The sequence below is a fragment of the Eleutherodactylus coqui genome, chromosome 1 (assembly GCF_035609145.1).
Source record: "Eleutherodactylus coqui strain aEleCoq1 chromosome 1, aEleCoq1.hap1, whole genome shotgun sequence".
Lineage (NCBI taxonomy): Eukaryota > Metazoa > Chordata > Amphibia > Anura > Eleutherodactylidae > Eleutherodactylus > Eleutherodactylus coqui.
This window is the reverse complement of record NC_089837.1, coordinates 41480488-41504748: the sequence shown is the minus strand read 5'-3', so window position 1 is coordinate 41504748 and position 24261 is coordinate 41480488. Positions and strand designations below refer to the sequence as shown.

Here is a 24261-nt window from a genome sequence, read left to right as displayed (position 1 = left end):
CCTCCCTGCAGGTATAATAAGTGCTTGCGGTGCACAGACACCTTCCTGCAGGTATAATAAGGGCTTGTAGTGGCAGACCCCTCACTACAGGTACAATAAGGCCTCGTGGTGCGCAGACACCTTCTTGCAGGTATAATAAGGGCTTGTGGTGCGCAGACTCATTCCTGCAGGTATAATAAGGGCTTGTGGTGCGCAGACACCTTCCTGCAGCTATAATAAGGGCTCGTGGTGCGCAGACATCTTCCTGTAGCTAAATAAGGGCTCTTGGTGCGCAGACACCTTCCTGCAGTTATAATAAGGGATTGTGGTTCGCAGACACCTTCCTCCAGCTATAATAAGGGCTCGTGGTGCATAGACACCTTCCTCCAGCTATAATAACGGCTCGTGGTGCGCAGACACCTTCCTGCAGGTATAATAAGGTCTTGTGGTGCGCAGACACCTTCCTGCAGGTATAATAAGAGCTTGTGGTGTGCAGACCCCTTCCTGCAGGTATAATGAGGGCTTGTGGTGCGCAGACACCTTCCTGCAGGTATAATAAGGGCTTGTGGTGTGCGCAGACACCTTCCTGCAGGTATAATAAGGGCTTGTGGTGCGCAGACACCTTCCTGCAGCTATAATAAGGTCTTGTGGTGCGCAGACACCTTCCTGCAGCTATAATAAGGTCTTGTGGTGCGCAGACACCTTCCTGCAGCTATAATAAGGGCTCGTTGTGTGTAGACACCTTCCTGCAGCTATAATAAGGGCTCTTGGTGCTCAGACACCTTCCTGCAGCTGTAATAACGGCTTGTGGTGCGCAGTCGCCTTCCTGCAGCTGTAATAAGGGCTTGTGGTGCGCAGACACCTTCCTGCAGCTGTAATACGGGCTTGTGGTGCGCAGACACCTTCCTGCAGCTGTAATACGGGCTTGTGGTGCGCAGACACCTTCCTGCAGCTGTAATAAGGTCTTGTGGTGCGGAGACACCTTCCTGCAGGTATAATAAGGGCTCGTGGTGCGCAGACACCTTCCTGCAGCTATAATAAGGGCTTGTGGTGCGCAGACACCTTCCTGCAGCTGTAATAAGGTCTTGTGGTGCGGAGACACCTTCCTGCAGCTGTAATAAGGGCTTGTGGTGCGCAGACACCTTCCTGCAGCTGTTATAAGAGCTTGTGGTGCGCAGACACCTTCCTGCAGATGTAATAAGGGCTTGTGGTGCGCAGACACCTCCCTGCAGCTGTAATAAGGGCTTGTGGTGCGCAGACACCTTCCTGCAGCTGTAATAAGGGCTTGTGGTGCGCAGACACCTTCCTGCAGGTATAATAAGGTCTTGTGGTGCGGAGACACCTTCCTGCAGGTATAATAAGGGCTTGTGGTGCGCAGACACCTTCCTGCAGCTGTAATAAGGGCTTGTGGTGCGCAGACACCTTCCTGCAGCTGTAATAAGGGCTTGTGGTGCGCAGACACCTTCCTGCAGCTGTAATAAGGGCTTGTGGTGCGCAGACACCTTCCTGCAGCTGTAATAAGTGCTCGGGGTGCGCAGACACCTTACTGCAGTTGTAATAAGGGCTTGTGGTGCGGAGACACCTTCCTGCAGCTGTAATAAGGGTTTGTGGTGAACAGACACCTTCCTGCAGCTGTAATAAGGGTTTGTGGTGAACAGACACCTTCCTGCAGCTATAATAAGCACTCCTGGTACGCAGACAAATTCCTGCAGCTATAATAAGGGCTCGGGGTAGGTAGACACCTTACTGCAGGTGTAATAAGTGCTCTGGGTGCGTAGACACATTCCTGCAGGTGTAATAAGTGCTCTGGGTGCCCAGACACCTTCCTGCAGGTGTAATAAGTGCATGGCGTGCGCAGACACCTTCCTGCAGGTGTTATAAGTGCTCGGGGTGCGAAGACAGCTTCCTGCAGGTGTAATAAGTGCTTGGGGTGCGCAGACACCTTTCTGCAGTTGTAATAAGTAGAGATGAGCGAGCGTACTCGCTAAGGCAAACTTCTCGAGTGGGTAGTGCCTTATGCGAGCACCTGACCGCTCGTCTCAAAAGATTCGGGTGCTGGCAGGGGAGAGTGGTGAGTTGCGAGAGTGAGCAGGAGGGAGCGGGGGGCTATAATAAGGGCTCGTGGGGAGCAGACACCTTCCTGCAGCTATAATAAGGGCTCTTGGTGCGCAGACACCTTCCTGCAGCTGTAATAAGGGCTTGTGGTGCGCAGACACCTTCCTGCAGCTGTAATAAGGGCTTGTGGTGCGCAGACACCTTCCTGCAGCTGTAATAAGGGCTTGTTGTGCGCAGACCCCTTCCTGCAGCTGTTATAAGAGCTTGTGGTGCACAGACACCTTCCTGCAGCTGTAATAAGGGCTTGTGGTGCGCAGACACCTTCCTGCAGCTGTAATAAGGGCTTGTTGTGCGCAGACCCCTTCCTGCAGCTGTTATAAGAGCTTGTGGTGCGCAGACACCTTCCTGCAGCTGTAATAAGGGCTTGTGGTGCGCAGACACCTTCCTGCAGCTGTAATAAGGGCTTGTGGTGCGCAGACACCTTCCTGCAGCTGTAATAAGGGCTTGTGGTGCGCAGACACCTTCCTGCAGCTGTAATAAGGGCTTGTGGTGCGCAGACACCTTCCTGCAGCTGTAATAAGGGCTTGTGGTGCGGAGACACCTTCCTGCAGCTGTAATAAGGGCTTGTGGTGCGGAGACACCTTCCTGCAGCTGTAATACGGGTTTGTGGTGAACAGACACCTTCCTGCAGCTATAATAAGGGCTCAGGGTAGGTAGACACCTTACTGCAGGTGTAAAAAGTGCTCTGGGTGCGTAGACACATTCCTGCAGGTGTAATAAGTGCTTTGGGTGCGTAGACACATTCCTGCAGGTGTAATAAGTGCTCTGGGTGCGCAGACACCTTCCTGCAGGTGTAATAAGTGCTCGGCATGGGCAGACACCTTTCTGCAGGTGTAATAAGTGCTCGGCGTGCGCAGACACATTCCTGCAGGTGTAATAAGTGCTCGGGGTGCGCAGACACATTCCTGCAGGTGTAATAAGTGCTCGGGGTGCGCAGACACATTCCTGCAGGTGTAATAAGTGCTCTGGGTGCGCAGACACCTTCCTGCAGGTGTAATAAGTGCTCGGCATGGGCAGACACCTTTCTGCAGGTGTAATAAGTGCTCGGGGTGCGCAGACACATTCCTGCAGGTGTAATAAGTGCTCGGGGTGCGCAGACACATTCCTGCAGGTGTAATAAGTGCTCGGGGTGCGCAGACACATTCCTGCAGGTGTAATAAGTGCTCTGGGTGCGCAGACACCTTCCTGCAGGTGTAATAAGTGCTCGGCATGGGCAGACACCTTCCTGCAGGTGTAATAAGTGCTCGGCATGGGCAGACACCTTTCTGCAGGTGTAATAAGTGTTTGGGTGCGCAGACACCTCCCTGCAGGTGTAATAAGTGCTCGGGGTGCGCAGACACCTTTCAGCAGTTGTAATAAGTAGAGATGAGCGAGCGTACTCGCTAAGGCAAATTTCTCGAGTGGTAGTGCCTTATGCGAGCACCTGACCGCTCGTCTCAAAAGATTCGGGTGCTGGCAGGGAAGAGTGGTGAGTTGCGGAAGTGAGCAGGAGGGAGCCGGAAGGAGAGTGATGGAGAGAGACCCCCCCCCTCCCCCCGCTTGCACCCGAATCTTTTAAGATGAACGGGCAGGTACTCGCATAAGGCAATACTCGTTCGAGTAGTTTGCCATAGCGAGTACGCTCGTTCATCTCTAGTAATAAGGGCTCGAGGTGCGCAAACACCTTCCTGCAGGTGTAATAAGGGCTCGGGGTGCGCAGACCCCTTCCTGCAGATGTAAGAGGGGCTCGGGGTGCGCAAACCTTTTCCTGCAGGTGTAAGAAGGGCTTGGGGTGCGCAGACCCCTTCCTGCAGGTGTAATAAGGGCTTGTCAGGGGGTTGTTCCTCCTCAGGATAATTTCACATGGCAACTGCGATATCGGGGTGGGAAACTCGGGTGCATATATCGCAATCACCAACGTGCGATGTCCCCGCGGATGTGAGGTGTTTGTGTTGCTTTTAGCCCCATCGGAGGATCGCCAAGTGTTTTCAATGGGAAACTGCACATCACAGGTTGGGTTTTCCTGCCCCGTTAAAATCAATAGGCGAGGCGTTCCGAGGGAACACACAAAGATCGGACACGCTACTATTTTTTTCCCGCATTGCGATGCTGGAACTCATCGCTCATGTATATGACCCCATTCAAAAAAATGTGGTTTACATTCGTCCATCTCACAACGCACAAACCTCGCGCCAGTTTATACAAGGTGGCAGGAATTCATTTATTGATGATTTCCCAGCTGGATCGGCTGGAAGGTTGTTCCAAGCATCTAACTGGTAATCCCCCTGTAATGTGGTGACGGCTCTAAAGACTCTGTTTCTTCGAATGCTCTATAAGGGTGGGGGTGGGGGTGGGGGGGGGGTTCTGTATATCATACATGATGATGTCCACAGATGATTTAGAGTTTCTCCTTCTCTCATAAAGGGCCGGCAGCACTAGAACCCTCCAGTTCCTCCAGTACTCTCATGTCCTCATCCAAAATGGTTCTCATGAATGACCCACTGAGGATGGAGAAGACCAGCAATGAGATTACCAAGCGGTTATTAAGCTTCACCTTGAAAATCATCCACCTGCTGACCGGAGAGGTAACCTTTTCTGTATTTCTCAGTTCTTACGGCTCGGGTTAGGCAGCGACTTTGGATGTGAAAGAGATCAAAATGACCAAATCCTACATTATAGCTTTGTGACCTTGTAAATTAATAAAAGTGAAAAAAGGTCAATAAAGGTTTCCATGAACGATGATCCCAAGAAATCCAACCCTACTGGATTTCTTACATTTGTTCGGTCACATCAGCTTGTAAGCCGCACTGGGACCAGATTCACCTCCCTTAGTTTATAATGTCGTAGAGCAATATTTCAGTGTTCGGCCAAGTGCCATGTATCTCGGCTGTAGTCGCCATGTAGCCCTATCCTTATTGCATTATTTAACAAGCTAAACAAAGTTAAGTTAAAATACATTAACCCTTTCCAATCAACTGTCATTTCCAACATCCTGATTGAAGCCTGTATAGCTCCGATGTCGGAAGACGTCCGACAGGGTATTCATACTGTATATTGCCGGCCGCTCCGCTGCTTCACGTACTGCAGTACTGGCTTTAGTTGTATGATGGCAGAGAGTGAAAGCAACCAAGGAAACTGGACAACACAGAATTTGCAAATCGGCCACCAATATGGTCAGTTCTGTATGGTGGGAACCAATGAGCTAATAGTAATGTTATAGGAGGAATGAGAATGGTAAGTAGGCTCCTTGTAAGGAGGAGGAAAGGGCAACCAGGAACCAGCAGGATCACATGGCCGGAGGTCGGCCTGGAGACTTGGACTTTTGCCATAAGTTTGTGATCTATATAGAAACATAGAAGACTAACGGCAAAAGGAGCACAAGGTCCATCTAGTCTGTCCTTACATTATCTCAGCCCCCCTCTGGTTGTTGGAATGAAGGGGCTGCAGCGCTCGGCTGAGTACTCTGCCCCTTCGGCTGTCATTTTTGCTCAGGAGTTACAAACGGGCGCATAGATGTCAGTGGAATTCTATTGTTTGTCTTCAGCTCCCAAGCGGAGCCAATAGGCAAGATGACAGCCGAAGGGGCACAGCGCTTGCTGCAGCCTCTTGATTTCAGCAATCAGTGGGGGTCTCAGCATCTGATTAAACATTTTTTTTTATCACTAAATTATTTTGGTGAAATGTACAAGTACAAAATTACATGTTTCAAAAGAAAAGAAGAGGCATCATTAGCATATTCTTGTAAGTTGTCAAACAAATGATCTCGTATTTGTCTTATTATTTCTTTTAGACGAGATTAATGTCATGGATGGGGAGAGGAAGAGCATGGGAATAATTTATGGGGGAAGGGGCAGGGGTTTTGTTGGGGAAAGGGAAAAAAGATCATCAACTCAATTTCCTCCATTACTCATTTATTTGTAACAGTTCAGGTTGTTCTTCTCTTTTGTGGGTTTAGTTTGATATTTGAATTTTTTCACATTCAATTTGTTTAGAGATTTGCCCCCCCTGGCAATTTTAGGTCTATTGTAGAAATAGGGCATTCCATCCTCTCCATGAGTCTTCACGAGTAGCTAATTAATTTTTATTACTAACATTTTTTGTATGATCTATGCAGCGAGATTGTGTCCGATAATATTTGAATGGGGCAGGGGGTCTCCTAGTTTCCAACCTCTAGCTATTAGGAGTTTGACTGTCAGCAGGATGTGGGTAACCATCCTTCTAAACTCAGTGGGGGTCTTCTCTATACCAATGAGAATGGCTAGCTCGGGGCAAGGAGAGATCTCCACTCCTACCATTTAGTTTATTAATTTAAAGACCTCCTGCCACACGGAACGCAGTTTCCCACAGCTCCAAAATATATGCAGTAGGGCATCTTGATCCCCCACATAGCTCCCCTCTTCCCAAATACTACCGACGAGTGTTAGAGACGATCTTGCAGGGCAAGGTAGTTACCTTGAAGTGGACTTCTATTAGGCTTACACATAGTGTAGACCTGTGGGCCCACATAAACGTGCAGGACTACTTCTCCACAGAATATGAGGCCCTTAGATCTCTCTCCTAGTTGATGATGTGAGCTTTCTTGAAACTCCCTTCCTCCTCCGCCATTTCTTATTTAAAGATCTTGTAGAGAAATTTTAGACTAACGGTCCATTTACACGCAAAGATGATCACTCAAAATTCGTCAGAAACTGACCGTTTCTACTAATGGGCTAATCAGCTATGTCCATAGAGTTGTGAATTGTGTGATTTAGTTTATCAGATGAGGTATTTTTTCTTTGATTCTTTTTTGTTTAACCCTATCACCATCAGCTTGCTGAATTTATTTTTTGTAGTGTTATCACGTCTTTTAATATTTAGTTTCTTTCCTTTTTGTGCTGTGACCCTAGCTGGATCATGGTCCCTCTTATCACTGTTTTGTGGTGTTCCAAAGGACAAATGGGTTTATTGAAATGTAAATCCTCTTCAATTGCTTTGCATATAGTTTCTTGATATTTGGTGATTTTCATTAAATGGGTATTATTTCTTCATATTCTAGGGATTTTCATGTTTTGGGATAATTTAAGGGGTAGATAGATTGGGGCATGGTCTGACCATGTTGCCAATTTTATTGAAACCTGGTGAATTTTTGGGAGCAGAAAGAAGTCTACTGGAAACATAACAATTCTGGAGAAGAAGCGATGTCTCACAGAATAAAAGGAGAATTCTAACTAATAAAAAAGCAGCACAAAGCAAAATATCGGGCAAAAGCCTGTATATGAAATGTAAGCAGCACCTGGGGAGCGGCTCTGATGTTGATTAGGAGGGCAGAGGTGATGAATTAAGTGCGGAAGATCGCTTTCTAAGTGGAGCCTAAGGAGGGCAAAGAAGCCACAGAAGGCAGTATCCTCAGCACGGACCGGACGTGGTCTCTCTGGAGAGGAGGTGAGAGATTATCTTAACCCCCTGCATGGGGCTACAAAGAGAACTTACCAGGAGCTGTTGTTAGAAGCTTCATTCACAACACAGCGCCAACTGCAGGCTGCTTATGGAGAGTGGAGGGGCGCTTGTCTCCCTGCACAAGTCTCCATAAGATTTATATCCAGCGCTGAGGCTAAGAGCTCACTTGTGACCCGAGGTGTAACTTGAAGCTGCTGCGCCCCGTTGCAAAATCTAGAACTGGGGCCCCAACTATAAAGCTTCACTAATGATTTGCATTATGGGGAAGAGAGACTATATGGGCCCTCTAGGCCTCCTGGGCCCAGGTGCAACCACACACCGTGCCGGCCCTATATTTACGCCGATGCTTGTGACACTGAATTCCTTAAGAGAGATAGATCAGAATTTGCTGCTCTGAGAAGAGGTCAATAGGTATTTCTAACACCCCGCATAAAGAAACACAGGGATCATGTTGGACATTCGGGTTGGGTGCTTAATAACTAAATAGAGAGCTTGGACAAAAGGACAGTCTTTGTTTTCACTACATAAGATGGACTGGAGCGTGCCTCTCTGGAGAGGGGTTATACAATAAGAAAAAAGTCTTCCCCGCTCGTGTGGATCAGACTGATAAGAATCAATCTTCTAGATGTCCGTAAACATCAAAGCTTTTATTGAAACACTGAGCAATGCGTTTCGGCTGGTATGCCTTTCTCAAGCTCAAGAGTTATGAGCTTAAGAAAGGCATACCAGCCGAAACTGGTGCTGACTATTCAATTGTAATACAAAGTGCTCAGACTGGGGAGACCTGTGCGCTATCAACATTGACATGATATAAGTGTGGATATAAAACTCTGCCCACCATATAGACAGTGCCACCTACACTTCTCAAGCAGTCACTGCATCAATCCAGCTCTGTAAAGTACATTTTTGGCTTGATCTACTCTTATCATTCTATGCATCCAACCGTGCCAAAGGGCAATTCTAACAAATCTGAACCTATGAAACTAACCACTTTTTACCCCGCAATGGGATCTACTCAAAGTAATGCAACTCCCCCTAAATCAATTGCAGAACAAACTGCTTAAACAATCACTACCAAACACGAACATGAAAAGCTGAAAGATTTCCTCCTTGTGCCTAACACCAGCAATCTCCTGATTGTATCATCTGACAGGGGCACCCCATGTGAGACCTTTCAGGAACACTCTATTCCAAACTTTTCATTTACCAATAACTCTAAAGTCCCTTCTGCAAAACCTCAAAACAACTTAATTACTGAACAAACAATGCGATCTCTTCTAGAGGAACTTAGACAATCCATTCAAAAAGATTTCCAAACTACTACTACGGTAGTACCCTTACAAAAGAGATGCAAGATATAGGAAATGGAACAGCCTACCTAGAATCAAAAATGGAGAAATTTACCCAAGCTCATAACTCATTGGTGGATGTCCAAGATGAGTTAGATGAAGCAGGATCGCTAGCTGATCTTGAAGACTGTTCCTGCGGTAATAATATAAAATTCCACGGTAATCCTGAATCAATATTACCAGCTCAACTAAAAGAATATATTGTAGATTATATATCCATTTTGCTTCCTAACGTCTTTTACCCACTAGCGTTTTTTGGTGGTTTTGTTTAACGCTGCAAAATCCGCTGCATTTTTTTCAATGGTTAAAATCGCATCACAGAAGCACAAACGTTTTTCTAATGTTAAAATTACATCCCAGAAGCACAAACTTGCGATTTTAACATTAGAAAGTCCCATTGAAAAAAAACGTAGTGATATCGCAGCATTAAAAAAACATAGCGGGTAAAAACCCTTCAGCAGATCGCCATGAGTTAAGCATTGATCAAATCTGCAGAATTCCAACATCCATCCCATCTACCACAATCTACACCAAGTGATACCTAGCAAGAATTCACTTCTGCCATATCAAAGAACAAATTCTCCAATCGGCATCTACAACCACAAATATTCCAAGCAGATTCTCTCCAATCAATATGTTCGCTGACCTCTCGGCAACAACACTCAAACGCAGAAAGGACTTTGTCCCTCATACAAAAATTCTACCTGCAAAAGGAATACCCTAAAGGTGGAGCTTTCCGGTAAAACTCATTATACGGAAAAATGGTACAATACACGTGCTTGCCTCTCCATCTGCAGCTGAGTCCATTCTCGAAGAATGGTTTCCTGGCTTAAACTCAAAAACTAAGAACTCTCCAGTAAACCAACTGCAAGATGCCTCCCCTTTCCCCACCATGGAGAAGCACAAGCTCTCCAAAATCACCACCATGATTGCTGAACTTTATTCCATTTTGTACAATTGGTAATGTCCTGATATGTTATCGTTATAGCTAAATCTCATTCCGCTATGTCAACCAGAAGGACAAATCCTCTTACAATCTAGATTTCCTTTTTACATGATACACAATTTTCTCTTGCCTTCCCTTTGCCTGAGGAACAAATGTTCTCAGCTAGTTCATTTGGAACACCTAATTCTACGCATATTGGTTATATTGTTTTTGTCTACAACTTTGTTACTAAGCCTTCATCATGACTATATTGCGACAGTTATGGGGATCAGCACTTGGCAACATGTATTTTCTCTCATGTTACCACAGTTATCTGAGACACTGGTTTGGGCCAAACAAAAGGAGCGTTACTGCATTAGTGAGACATTCACAGCTGCACTAGCATCCGAGTCCGCTTTATGCCCACGATTACTGAGGCCGAAGTCCTGGGGGAAATGCAACTGCGCCAGGTTTGGTCTGTGGAACTTCTTCCTGGTTCATCCAGTCTTTGGAGAGATGAAAGGAACGGCAACTAATTTAATGAGACGTTCACAGCTGCACTAGCATCAGAGTCGGCTTTATACCAACGATTGCTGAGGGTGTTTGCAGAGGCCGAGGTCCTCGGCGGAGTGAAAGTCTGCCATGTTTGGGCACTGTAATTGCTTCATGTTTAATACTTTCCTTGTTTTCCAGGGGCTCGCCTATGCTGTGGGTGCACAAAGACTTCCCATGGCGGTGTTTTACCTGTCTGGCACAAATACACTGACTGACTTGGGTAGGGGGCAGAGTGCAGATGGCTTTCCCATTGCGTTGTTCAGCTATCTGACACCTACACAGAATGAATAGTGTGTGGACACATGGATTTCCCATGTAACTCGCGGCACTTTGCGTCACAGAAGGTGGAGGCTGGGACCGAGCCTGACCCTGGGCCCGCTCACATACTTCCCACACAGACTATTGCAGGTCCTACCTCGGTCATGGTTTTTTGGCCTTGTTATGCCACCTCCTCCTCCTGCTTGGGGTCAGGGGATCAGCACTGGGCAACATGTATTGTGTCCACACACTATTCATTCACAGACTACCCAGATCGCACGCCTAATATTTTCTCCGTATAAGTATTATATGACCCGACAGCTACTTTACTACTCAGGGATATTACTTTTTTGATATGGTATTTAAAGTCTCTTCCCTCAACGTTAAAGGGTTGAATAGCCCTTTCAAAATATCCATCCTTTGGCGTGAAAGCAAATCAATAAATTGCGATGTCTTGTGTATTCAAGAAACTCACCTCTTAGCTACTGAAACCCATAGAATAAAACACAAAAACTTTCCCCATATTTATTGCACCCAAAAAACCGTGTATTACCAAAAAACGTGGCATTCTGATAAAACACTATAGTTTTCAACAGGCCAAAACCATTTATGACAACCAAAATAGATACATCCTCTTGAACTGCATCATAAATAACAAAAAATGTAGTATGCTCTCCATATACGCCCCAAATAAAAAAACTGCAGATTTTTGAAGTGTGCTTAAAATCTTAAACAGAGGGAAAATTGGTTCTGGGGTAACAGCGGTGACTTTAACAAAGTTTTTTTTATCTTTATTTAGGCAAAACACACCACACAACCAAGGACAAAACCCTGATAAATATAATATCCTTTGTAGGGAGGATTTTTTTGACACCTGGAAAACTACACATGCTTCAGAAAGAGATAATGCATTTTTCTCTAATCCACATCAAACCCGCTGAAGAATTGACTTCATAATACCGTGTTTCCCCTAAAATAGGTCCTACCCCGATAGTAAGACCTATCGGGTTTTCGGGGAGGCTTGAAATATAAGGCCTCCCACAAAATAGGACCTATCTTAGGTGCCCCAAAAATAAATAAAATCATTACTCACCTGGTCCGCGGCGTCCCGATAGTCTCCGGCGGCACTGCGGCAAACAGCTGAGTCTTCCCCGTCTGCCTGCTCAGCTTCTGCTTATGACGGGGCTTTGAATACCCTGCCTCCAGCAGAGTGAGCTCTGTGATTGGCTAATCTCAGCACCATCTGCCAATCACAGCCGACGCTTGATGAGCTAATCACAGCCATTCAGTGGATCATCGGGATGCTGCGGACCAAGTAAGTAAAAGCCCCCCCCCCCCCTGAAAATAAGACACTGTGCCCTTTTGGGGGCAAAAAATAATATGAAAGTGTCTTATTTTCGGGGAAACAAGATAGTAGATAAGTTGCTTCTTTAGGATGACAATAAAGCTTCCATTGTTACAATAACATTGTTTGGCCGCCACATGGGTAAAATCTAGAGATGAGCGAACGTACTCGTCCGAGCTTGATGCTCGATCGAATATTAGGGTGTTCGGGATGCTCGTTACTCGTAACGAGCACCACGCGATGTTCGAGTTACTTTCAATTTCATCTCTGAGACGTTAGCGCGCTTTTCTGGCCAATAGAAAGACAGAGAAGGCATTACAACTTCCCCCTGCGACGTTCAAGCCCTATACCACCCCCCTGCAGTGAGTGGCTGGCGAGATCAGGTGTCACCCGAGTATAAAAATCGGCCCCTCCCGCGGCTCGCCACAGATGCATTCTGACATAGAGGAGGGAAAGTGCTGTTGGTGCCGGAGCTGCTATAGGGAGAGTGTTAGGAGTATTTTAGTCTTCAAGAACCCCAACGGTCCTTCTTAGGGCCACATCTAACCGTGTGCAGTACTGTGGAGGCTGCTTTTTGCAGTGTTGCACTTTTTTTTTTTTTTGGTATATCGGCCGTGCAGAGCATTGCACCCTGCAGTAATACTCCAGGGCCAGAAGTGGTGGTTAGGCAGGGACAGAAGACATATATTGTGAGGCAGGGACAGAAGACATATATTGTGAGGCAAGGACAGAAGCCATATTTATTGAATATAGGCAGTGGGCCTTTGCAAAAACATTTGGGGAAAAAAATCTATTTGGGCTGCCTGTGACTGTCCTCAGTGTTCTGGGTCTCTGCTGGGTGTAGTAGTTCTCCAAATTCATACGCAGCCAGCTAAGTGTTACAGCAGGCTTGCGCAAAATTATTTCCTGGCTCTGTGTTGGCCGTTAAATCACCGCTGTATTCCAGTCAACAGTGCAACACTCTGCAGTTATTTGACATACTCCAGGGCCAGTAGCGGTGACGCAGAGAGAGAAGAGATATATTTATTGAATATAGGCAGTGGGCCTTTGCAAAAACATTTGGGGAAAAAAATCTATTTGGGCTGCCTGTGACTGTCCTCAGTGTTCTGGGTCTCTGCTGGGTGTAGTAGTCCTCCTAATTCATACGCAGCCAGCTAAGTGTTACAGCAGGCTTGCACAAAATTATTTCCTGGCTCTGTGTTGGCTGTTACATCAGCGCTGTATTACAGTCCACAGTGCAACACTCTGCAGTTATTTGACATACTCCAGGGACAGTAGTGCTGCTGAGGCAGGGACAGAAGACATATTTCGTGAATATAGGCAGTGGGCCTTTCCGCAAACTTTTGTGAAAAAAATTCTATTTGGGCTGCCTGTGACCGCCCTCAGTGTACTGGGTCTCTGGTGAGGGTAGTTGTCCAAATTCATACGAAGCCAGCTAAGTGTTACAGCAGGCTTGCGCAACATTATTTCCTGGCTCTGCTGTGCGTTCCGTAAGCGAAGTCAGCCTCCAACCACAGGCCAATAAGCGGCACATTTAATTACAGCGTTCTGTTTCTGCACTACTGGTAATACACCATGCTGAGGGGTAGGGGTAGGCCTAGAGGACGCGGCCGAGGACGCGGAGGCCCAAGTCAGGGTGTGGGCACAGGCCGAGCTCCTGATCCAGGTGTATCGCAGCCGACTACTGCGGGATTAGGAGAGAGGCACGCTTCTGGCGTCCCCACATTCATCTCACAATTAATGGGTCCACGCGGTAGACCTTTATTAGAAAATGAGCAGTGTGAGCAGGTCCTGTCATGGATGGCACAAAGTGCATCCAGCAATCTATCGACCACCCAGAGTTCTGCGTCTTCCACTGCTGCAACTCTGAATCCTCTGGCTGCTGCTCCTCCTTCCTCCCAGCCTCCTCACTCCATAAAAAATGACACATTCTGAGGAGCAGGCAGACTCCCAGGAACTGTTCTCGGGCCCCTGCCCAGAATGGGCAGCAATGGTTCCGAATCCTCTCCCACTGGAGGAGTTTGTCGTGACCGATGCCCAACCTTTTGAAAGTTCCCGGGGTCCGGGGGATGAGGCTGGGGACTTCCGGCAACTGTCTCAAGACCTTTCAGTGGGTGAGGAGGACGATGACGATGAGACACAGTTGTCTATCAGTGAGGTAGTAGTAAGGGCAGTAAGTCCGAGGGAGGAGCGCACAGAGGATTCGAAGGAAGAGCAGCAGGACGATGAGGTGACTGACCCCACCTGGTTTGCTACGCCTACTGAGGACAGGTCTTCAGAGGGGGAGGCAAGGGCAGCAGCAGGGCAGGTTGGAAGAGGCAGTGCGGTGGCCAGGGGTAGAGGCAGGGCCAGACTGAATAATCCACCAACTGTTTCCCAAAGCACGCCCTCGCACCATGCCACCCTGCAGAGGCCGAGGTGCTCAAAGGTCTGGCAGTTTTTCACTGAGAGTGCAGACGACCGACGAACAGTGGTGTGCAACCGGTGTCGCGCCAAGATCAGCCGGGGAGCCACCACCACCAGCCTCACCACCACCAGCATGCGCAGACATATGATGGCCAAGCACCCCACAAGGTGGGACGAAGGCCGTTCACCGCCTCTGGTTTGCACTGCTGCCTCTTCCCCCTGTGCCCCAACCTGCCACTGAGATCCAACCCCCCTCTCAGGACACAGGCACTACCGTCTCCTGGCCTGCACCCACACCCTCACCTCCGCTGTCCTCGGCCCCATCCACCAATGTCTCTCAGCGCACCGTCCAGCCGTCGCTAGCGCAAGTGTTGGAGCGCAAGCGCAAGTACGCCGCCACGCACCCGCACGCTCAAGCGTTAAACGTGCACATAGCCAAATTTATCAGCCTGGAGATGCTGCCGTATAGGGTTGTGGAAACGGAGGCTTTCAAAAGTATGATGGCGGCGGCGGCCCCGCGCTACTCGGTTCCCAGTCGCCACTACTTTTCCCGATGTGCCGTCCCAGCCCTGCACGACCACGTCTCACGCAACATTGTACGCGCCCTCACCAACGCGGTTACTGCCAAGGTCCACTTAACAACGGACACGTGGACAAGCACAGGCGGGCAGGGCCACTATATCTCCCTGACGACACATTGGGTGAATTTAGTGGAGGTTGGGACAGAGTCAGAGCCTGGGACCGCTCACGTCCTACCCACCCCCAGAATTGCGGGCCCCAGCTCGGTGGTGGTATCTGCGGCGGTGTATGCTTCCTCCACTAAACCACCCTCCTCCTCCTCCTCCGCAACCTCTGTCTCGCAATCAAGATGTGTCAGCAGCAGCACGTCGGCAGCGGTCGGTGTCGCGCGGCGTGGCAGCACAGCGGTGGGCAAGCGTCAGCAGGCCGTGCTGAAACTACTCAGCTTAGGAGATAAGAGGCACTCGGCCCACGAACTGCTGCAGGGTCTGACAGAGCAGACCGACCGCTGGCTTGCGCCACTGAGCCTCCAACTGGGCATGGTCGTGTGTGACAACGGCCATAACCTGGTGGCGGCTCTGCAGCTCGGCAGCCTCACGCACGTGCCATGCCTCGCCCACGTCTTTAATTTGGTGGTTCAGCGGTTTCTGAAAAGCTACCCACGCTTGTCAGACCTGCTCGGAAAGGTGCGCCGGCTCTGCGCACATTTCCGCAAGTACCACACGGACGCTGCCACCCTGCGCACCCTGCAACATCGGTTTCATCTGCCAGTGCACCGACTGCTGTACGACGTGCCCACACGGTGGAACTCTACGCTCCACATGTTGGCCAGGCTCTATGAGCAGCGTAGAGCTATAGTGGAATACCAACTCCAACATGGGCGGCGCAGTGGGAGTCAGCCTCCTCAATTCTTTACAGAAGAGTGGGCCTGGTTGGCAGACATCTGCCAGGTCCTTGGAAACTTTGAGGAGTCTACCCAGATGGTGAGCGGCGATGCTGCAATCATTAGCGTCACCATTCCTCTGCTATGCCTCTTGAGAAGTTCCCTGCAAAGCATAAAGGCAGACGCTTTGCGCTCGGAAACAGAGCCGGGGAAGACAGTATGTCGCTGGATAGTCAGAGCACCCTCCTGTCTATATCTCAGCGCGTTGAGGAGGAGGAGGAGGAGGATGAGGAGGATGAGGAGGAGGGGGAAGAGACAGCTTGGCCCTATGCTGAGGGTACCCATGCTGCTTGCCTGTCATCCTTGCAGCGTGTAGGGCCTGAGGAGGAGGAGGAGGATCCTGAAAGTGATCTTCCTACTGAGGACAGCCATGTGTTGCGTACAGGTACTCTGGCACACATGACGGACTTCATGTTAGGATGCCTTTCTCGTGACCCTCGCGTTACACGCATTCTGGCCACTACGGATTACGGGGTGTACACATTGCTCGACCCACGGTATAAGAAGAACTTTTCCACTCTGATACCCGAAGAGGAAAGGGGTTCGAGAGTGATGCTATACCACAGGACCCTGGCAGACAAGTTGATGGTAAAATTCCCATCCGACAGCGCTAGTGGCAGAAGGCGCAGTTCCGAGGGCCAGGTGGCAGGGGAGGCGCGGAGATCAGGCAGCATGTACAGCACAGGCAGGGGAACACTCTCTAAGGCCTTTGACAGCTTTCTGGCTCCCCAGCAAGACTGTGTCACCGCTCCCCAGTCAAGGCTGAGTTGGCGGGAGCACTGTAAAAGGATGGTGAGGGAGTACATAGCCGATCGCACGACCGTCCTCCGTGACGCCTCTGCCCCCTACAACTACTGGGTGTCGAAGCTGGACACGTGGCCTGAACTCGCGCTGTATGCCCTGGAGGTGCTTACTTGTCCTGCGGCTAGTGTCTTGTCAGAGAGGGTGTTTAGTGCGGCTGGGGGAATCATCACTAATAAGCATACCCGCCTGTCAACCGACAGTGCCGACAGGCTTACACTCATCAAGATGAACAAAGCCTGGATTTCCCCAGACTTCTCTTCTCCACCAGCGGACAGCAGCGATACCTAAGCAATACGTAGGCTGCACCCGCGGATGGAAGCATCGTTCTCTATCACCATCAAAAACGGGGACATTTTTGCTTCATCAATCTGTGTATAATATTCATCCTCCTCCTCCTGCTCCTCCTCCTGAAACCTCACGAAATCACGCCGAACGGGCAATTTTTCTTATGCCCACAAGGCTCAGTCATATAATTTTTGTAAACAATTTTTATACGTTTCAATGCTCATTAAAGCGTTGAAACTTGCACCTGAACCAATTTTTATTTTAACTGGGCTGCCTCCAGGCCTAGTTACCAATTAAGCCACATTAACCAAAGCGATTAATGGGTTTAACCTGCCCTCTTGGTTGGGCATGGGCAATTTTTGTGAGGTACATTAGTACTGTTGGTACACCAATTTTTTTGGGCCCTCGCCTACAGTGTAATCCAATTAATTTTTTGCCCACCTGCATTACAGCTGACGTTACCTCAGCTGTGATGGGTACTGCAATGGGATATATTTATGTACCGCCGGTGGGTTCCAGGGAGCCACCCATGCTGTGGGTCCACACGGAGTTGTAACTACATCTGTCCACTTCTAAAGAACCCCAGTCAGACTGGGGCATGCAGTGTGGGCCGAAGCCCACCTGCATTAAACATCACATTACCTCAGCTGTGATGGGCAATGCAATGGGATATATTTATGTACCGCCGGTGGGTTCCAGGGAGCCACCCATGCTGTCGGTCCACACGGAGTTGTAACTACATCTGTCCACTTCTAAAGAACCCCAGTCTGACTGGGGCATGCAGTGTGGGCCGAAGCCCACCTGCATTAAACATCACATTACCTCAGCTGTGATGGGCAATGCAATGGGATATATTTATGTACCGCCGGTGGCTTCCTGGCACCCACCCATGCTGTGGGTCCACACGGAGTTGTAACTACATCTGTCCACTTCTAAAGAACCCCAGTCAGACTGGGGCATGCAGTGTGGGCCGAAGCCCACCTGCATTAAACATCACATTACCTCAGCTGTGATAGGCAATGCAATGGGATATATTTATGTACCGCCGGTGGGTTCCTGGCACCCACCCATGCTGTGGGTCCACACGGAGTTGTAACTACATCTGTCCACTTCTAAAGAACCCCAGTCTGACTGGGGCATGCAGTGTGGGCCGAAGCCCACCTGCATTAAACATCACATTACCTCAGCTGTGATGGGCAATGCAATGGGATATATTTATGTACCGCCGGTGGGTTCCAGGGAGCCACCCATGCTGTGGGTGCACACGGAATTCCCATTGCGGAGTTGTACCTGCCTGGGACTATTTATAAAAAACCGCGGTCTGACTGGGGCATGCAGACACCTTGACAGAATGAATAGTGTGTGGCACATAGGTTCCCCATTGCTATGCCCACGTGTGCAGCTCCTGATGGCGGTGGCACAGGATTATATTTCTCATTGCTTCTGTACAGCATTGTGGGCTATCGCCCCGCCCCTTTTAAAGAGGGTCGCTGCCTAGCCGTGCCAACCCTCTGCAGTGTGTGCCTGCGGTTCCTCCTCATGGCAGACGCACTTATAAATAGACATGAGTGTGGCATGGCATGAGGGCAGCTGAAGGCTGCGCAGGGACAGTTTGGTGTGCGCTGTGGACACTGGGTCGTGCAGGGGGGGGTTGGTCAGCATGTAACCCAGGAGAAGTGGCAGCGGAGTGTCATGCAGGCAGTGATTGTGCTTTGTTGGAGGTAGTGTGGTGCTTAGCTAAGGTATGCATTGCTAATGAGGGCTTTTCAGAAGTAAAAGTTGTTGGGAGGGGGGGGGGCCCACTCTTGCCGGTATTGTGGCTTAATAGTGGGACCTGGGAACTTGAGATGCAGCCCAACATGTAGCCCCTCGCCTGCCCTATCCGTTGCTGTGTCGTTCCCATCACTTTCTTGAATTGCCCAGATTTTCACAAATGAAAACCTTAGCGAGCATCGGCGATATACAAAAATGCTTGGGTCGCCCATTGACTTCAATGGGGTTCGTTACTCGAAACGAACCCTCGAGCATCGTGATAATTTCGTCCCGAGTAACGAGCACCCGAGCATTTTGGTGCTCGCTCATCTCTAGTAAAATCCCTAAAATGTGTCTGGTCCTTAAGGTACAAAACAGCTTGGTCCTTAAGGGGTTAAAGATCTACTCCAAAATTATTACAAATAGAATAATTGACTTCCTACTTTATTTAGTTAAAAAATGACCAGGTTGGCTCCGTAAAAAAATATACGGATGGGAAACGCTACAGGAAAACTAGTCAACGTAATCCCTTATGTGTCAGAGTGTTGGATTTGACCAAGTGCACTGGGGACACCTAAGATCGGTTCTGTGTAAATGTGGGTTTAAAGGCCCTATACTCATAGCTATTTTGGCCCTTTACTCCTCTCTATCAGCCAAGGTCTTTGCACCTGGTTTTCTTTCTCAATCATTTCCTCTTCCTGCAACAAGCATGTCCACTTTCTCCTTTTAATTTTTGCTATAAGTGTGGAGCCTATGGCTTAAAAAATAAGTATTTCCACAAACTTTAAGGGGGTTCAGGTAAACTTGCAGGAGCATCATACAAACCTGTTTGCAGATGACATTATTTTGATCTGCTACTCCCTGGAAACTACACTTCCGGAGGTCTCCAATATTATCTCCGCTTTTAGTGACCCTTCCTATTATAGGGTCAACAATTCCAAATCTTTGATACAAAACATGGGTGTACCAAATGCAATAGAGTTCCACCTGCGGGATCACTTCGCTTTCAGGTGGGTAGCAAAACACTTCCTTATTTGGGAATGGACATCACATATCCATTGAGTGATCTTTATGAAGCCAACTATCTGCCAATACTAAAAAATCACAGACAAGATCTTTCCAAGCTAAATGTTCAGGGTCCTTCATAGTTTGGTAGAATCACGACAATCAAAATGTTGTTTATCCCAAAAATTCTCTATTTAGAAATATCCCAATAATCTCCCAATATTTTATTTACAACAAGTTCAAACAATAATTATGCAGTTCATCTGGAATAAATCTAAATCAGGAGTTAAAGCTGCAATATTATTCGGCCTACTGGTAGTAAAATATGGATGTTTGAGTTATCCTTCTATCACCCCACTATAAAGACTATTATAGGTATGTGGAGCAATCAGATTAAGAAAAGTAACCTGTTTCTCTGCAATTACTTACATTGCATTACATTGTGGCAATTTTGGAGATGCACATCCCATTTCTAAATTTGGATATGTGGAAAGCCAATAGTATATCAAAACTTTTGACTTCTGGTCAGAAAATAGTATGATGGATTTCTTAACTTTATCTAAAAAGATTTTCTAATCAAACAAGACTTCTACAAGTCTCTGCAAGTAAGACATGTATTGGCTCCTCTTCAAATTTCACCCTGCAAACTATCTCTCAACTCCAAAATTGATTTACATCTATCGTGATATGTAAAGGCGGAATATCTTTTTGCTATAAAACGCTACTAAATTCTAATCCAGATGATATATCCTCATATAAATCAAAATGGGAAAGGCTCTTAGACCATTGTGAAGGTAGGGATTGTTCATCTATGTCCTTTTTAATTATAAGCTCCATATCCAAATGTACCTTTCACTTAGAACTAAATAGAAACATAGTCTACCATTCGTATTATACTCCTTCTAATCAACCACAGTCTCATCTGTTTTATTAGATTTGCTTGTCTGGAGGCCTGTAGCTTTGGAATTCCCAGACCCCCTCTCTGTCTTGAGCCGGCCTTTTGTTCTCCCAAATGAAGGATATTGTTTGTCTTTGCAAATCTTTTATAGTTTTCTGACAGCACTGGAGTGGGAGGGAGAGGAAACTATACAGTATTTTTGGAAAGATTAACGTTCTATCCAAGACAATCCTTCCCAACGAGGAAGGCTCTGTCCTGGCGAAGGAGTCTTTTTGGATTGTTTCGTATAGACTGCTGAAATTTTTGGTTGGAATTTCCTCTAGTGGGAATTTCAATCGAGGTATGGGACCACTGGCTGTTCCCATGAATAAGGGAATTGTTTTGCAATATGGTTTCTCAAACTCCAAGATACATTTGTGGCTATTATTTGGGTTTTTGTTGTGTTTATTTTATAGCAAGATATATTGCTAAAGCTTTTTATTGTTTTTGAAATTTCATAAAGTGAACCAAGTGGATGAGTTATTGATAGTATTATGTCATCCGCAAATAGTCCAATTTTATGTTGTCTGACATTGGGATAGCTCTAATGTTGGTATTTCCCCTAATTGCTTCTGTGTAGGGCTTCATTGTAAAGATTAAGAACAGTGGGGAAAGGTGGCACCCTTGTCTTGTTCCGTTTGTTATCTCAAAAGTGTTTGATAGGACACCGTTGATGAGGGTTCTGAGTATAGGGCTTTGATTGCTTTTATGATGGCTCCTTTGAACCCAAATTTGTGTAGGACAGGGAATGCAGAGTATCCTGTCGAACCCTTTCTGCTCATCAGAAGTATCAGAGATGGCATTCGCAGGCATTTTGCGCACTAGATACAGGGTTCTTCTGGAGGCATCTAAAGTCTGTATTCCTTTTACAAATCCTGCTCGGTTGCTATGTACTAGGGATGGTAGTATTTTTAATAGGCGTTGGGCTTTAGGCCTCGTTCACACGAGCTATAAAATCTCGCTACAAAATCATCGCTACAAAACGCATGTATGTGAAGCCCATCATTTCCAATGGGTTCTTTCAGGCTAAAAAACATAGCGATGATTCTGTAGCCTGTGTAAACAAGGCTTTTATTTTGGAATTTAATTTCAGATCACTATTTACAAGTGAGATGGGCCTGAAATTTGCTGGGGAGCTTATACTTTTCCTTGGCTTGGGAAGTGCCACAATAGTGGCCTGGAGCTTCTCAGGGGGAAAGACACGCTCTTTCACTGCCCTATTAAAGTTTTCAGTTAGTTGACGGCCAAAGACTTGGTAGTATTCATTAGAATAACCGTCTGGGCCTTGTGCTTTTTCTTTTTTAGACTCTTAAATAATCTTCAACGTTTCTTAGAAATTAATGGGTAAATTTAGGGACTTTAGTTCATAGAATGGTAGTGTTAAAAGGGACCTCCAGGGTCATTTGGTCCAAGCCCCTGCTCAGTGCACTGAGTTTGGTATATGTTAGAAATCATCAGTGTAGAGTTGTTTATTTTCCATACTATCATCAAGAATCTTCCACCTCTATCCTCTTTGAGCTTGAACAGTTGGAAATGTATGGTATCTTTAATGTGATGACTAGTCGTGCTCATTTCTTTTTGGCGTCGGCTACTTAGATCGCCGGGAATTTGGGGTGGGAGAACTTTGGGCCTTCTTTATTCAATAAGTGTGAATCCTGTATGCATAAGATATCCATTTTTGACTTTACCACTTCCCTCCAAATAGCCGATCCCTTGCATGGTGAATTTAATCCCTTTGCATTGGTAGAAGTGATTTTTATACTCACGTTGACCGTTATTTTCCATGCTGGGAACTGGAATGAATTCCCCTTTCTCTTATTACAGCCTGCTGGACCATCTCAGGGTCTTCCAAGATTTTCTACCTAAATGCTGAGTATTGATCTTTTTTGCTGAGAGATGGTGGGAATTAACATTGTGTTCTGAGTAACTGGAAATGGAAGAAATAGACTTGAATCCTGTGAGTCATTGATAACGGTTCACTTGGGAAATTATTTTGTTAGCGGGTAGATGTGTATTCAACTTTGTGAAGGTATTATTTTGGGGTTAAAAGGTCCATCCGTGTTAGAATGGAGACCTCCTAGGTTGCCTTCATGTTTGCAGCTGTATTGGTTTAGGTTGCAGGCTGGTGCCTTCTACCAGGGTGAATCCTCCCTTTTCTGGAAGGGGGTACTTTGGACCAATCTTGATGTAGGCGAGAGGCTTTGTTCCTAGAGGGAATATGTATATCCCATTTTGATATTTTTTGGCCTTCTTCTGGCTTGATAATTATACACGGGGTTCCCTCCTTAACTATTATAAGTTTTGTTGGTAATCCCTATTTGTATGGGATGTTGTTTTCCCTTAGTGTGGAAGTAATGGGCGTAAATGTTTTTCTGGCGAGCATTGTAGCTTGGGAGACGTCTGCGAATAGTTGGATTCTTTCGTACGGATGTAGTAGATTCTTAAGTTTCCTTGCAGCTTGCATCATATTCTCCTTAACGTGAAAGAAAATATATGCGTGCTATAATATCCCTAGGCAGGTTTTCGTAGACTGATTTTGGATGTGGAAGCCTATGTATTAGTTAATTAATTCCTCCTGTTTGGATTCTGGCTGCAGCTTTTTCATTAGACTTCTCAGATCCCCTGGTAGCTCTGCTGATGAGACTGTCTCTGCTGCTCCTCTTATTTTTATGTTACGTCTATTCCTGACTTCCAGGTCTGCTAGTTTTGCTTTGATGTTTTCAAGTTCTTCAACTACATTATAATATGCATCTACCTATTCATTATGTGAATTGGACAGTTCACTCATCTTGTTCTCCAAATGCTCCATTCTGCCTCCAGGGCATCAATTGAGGAGATTAGTATTATGTTTATGGAGGCTATGTCCTTTTTTAGGGATCCTCTAAAGGCTAGTATCAGATGCCTAATGAAATTTTCAGACGCTGCCTAATCAGAGTAGGGGATCTCTATAAGTGTGTCTGTTTCCTCTTCCCTGGGTTCCTGTCCTGTCTTCTCTCTATTTGATGTGACTGGGACCTCTACTGAGCCCCTGTGCTTTTCATGTTGTGGCTGCTCTGGACTTGTTAAAGAGTTTTACTGGGTCTAACATTGTAAAATAGTGGCCTCCCTGCCTTTGACCTTATGCTGGGGGAAGCAGCTTATTGGAGCAAGCCAGTTTATAATGTTTATATAGCAAGGGGTCACCCTGCGCCGCCACTCCTGGCATCTCCTTGTACGGCATGGAATGTCCTGTGGCCAGTTCGTTGTCCTCCTGCTCTTTCACAGTAAAGAAGTCAGTCAGCTTTTTTAGTCCCGACTTCATCTGCCGCTTCCTTGGCATGTCCCTCTTTGGTATCGCCTTGTGGGGTCTTCTGTGCACTGTGGATCTGTCTGTTTTCACGTTGCTGTAAGGTTGTGGACATGAAGCTCACTCATATTTGACTGCCTGCTCCATCCAGTTCAGTTCTTTCCTAGCACTGTTCTCACCACTGCAGTGTAACATTCTCAACTCCAGGAGCTCCGGTCAGCTGCTGCAAGTGTCTCTGAAAATTTAGCTTGCGAGTTCACTGGTTGCACTAGGCCGTGGTAGGCTGGAAGCCTTTATGGTGGCCTATTGGGCCACAAAGCCCATGCTTTTGAGCCTCTCGCCGTAGGGGAGGACTGTAGAGGCTGTAGAATGCAACAGGAGGC

The 24261-nt window shown here is 47.1% G+C and overlaps 1 protein-coding gene across 1 annotated transcript in view; it reads left to right on the top strand.

The window, feature by feature from the left end:
• Positions 1–24261, top strand: part of LOC136608658 (oocyte zinc finger protein XlCOF29-like) — a 354481-nt gene that overhangs the window by 329793 nt on the left and 427 nt on the right. The window lies entirely within an intron of this gene.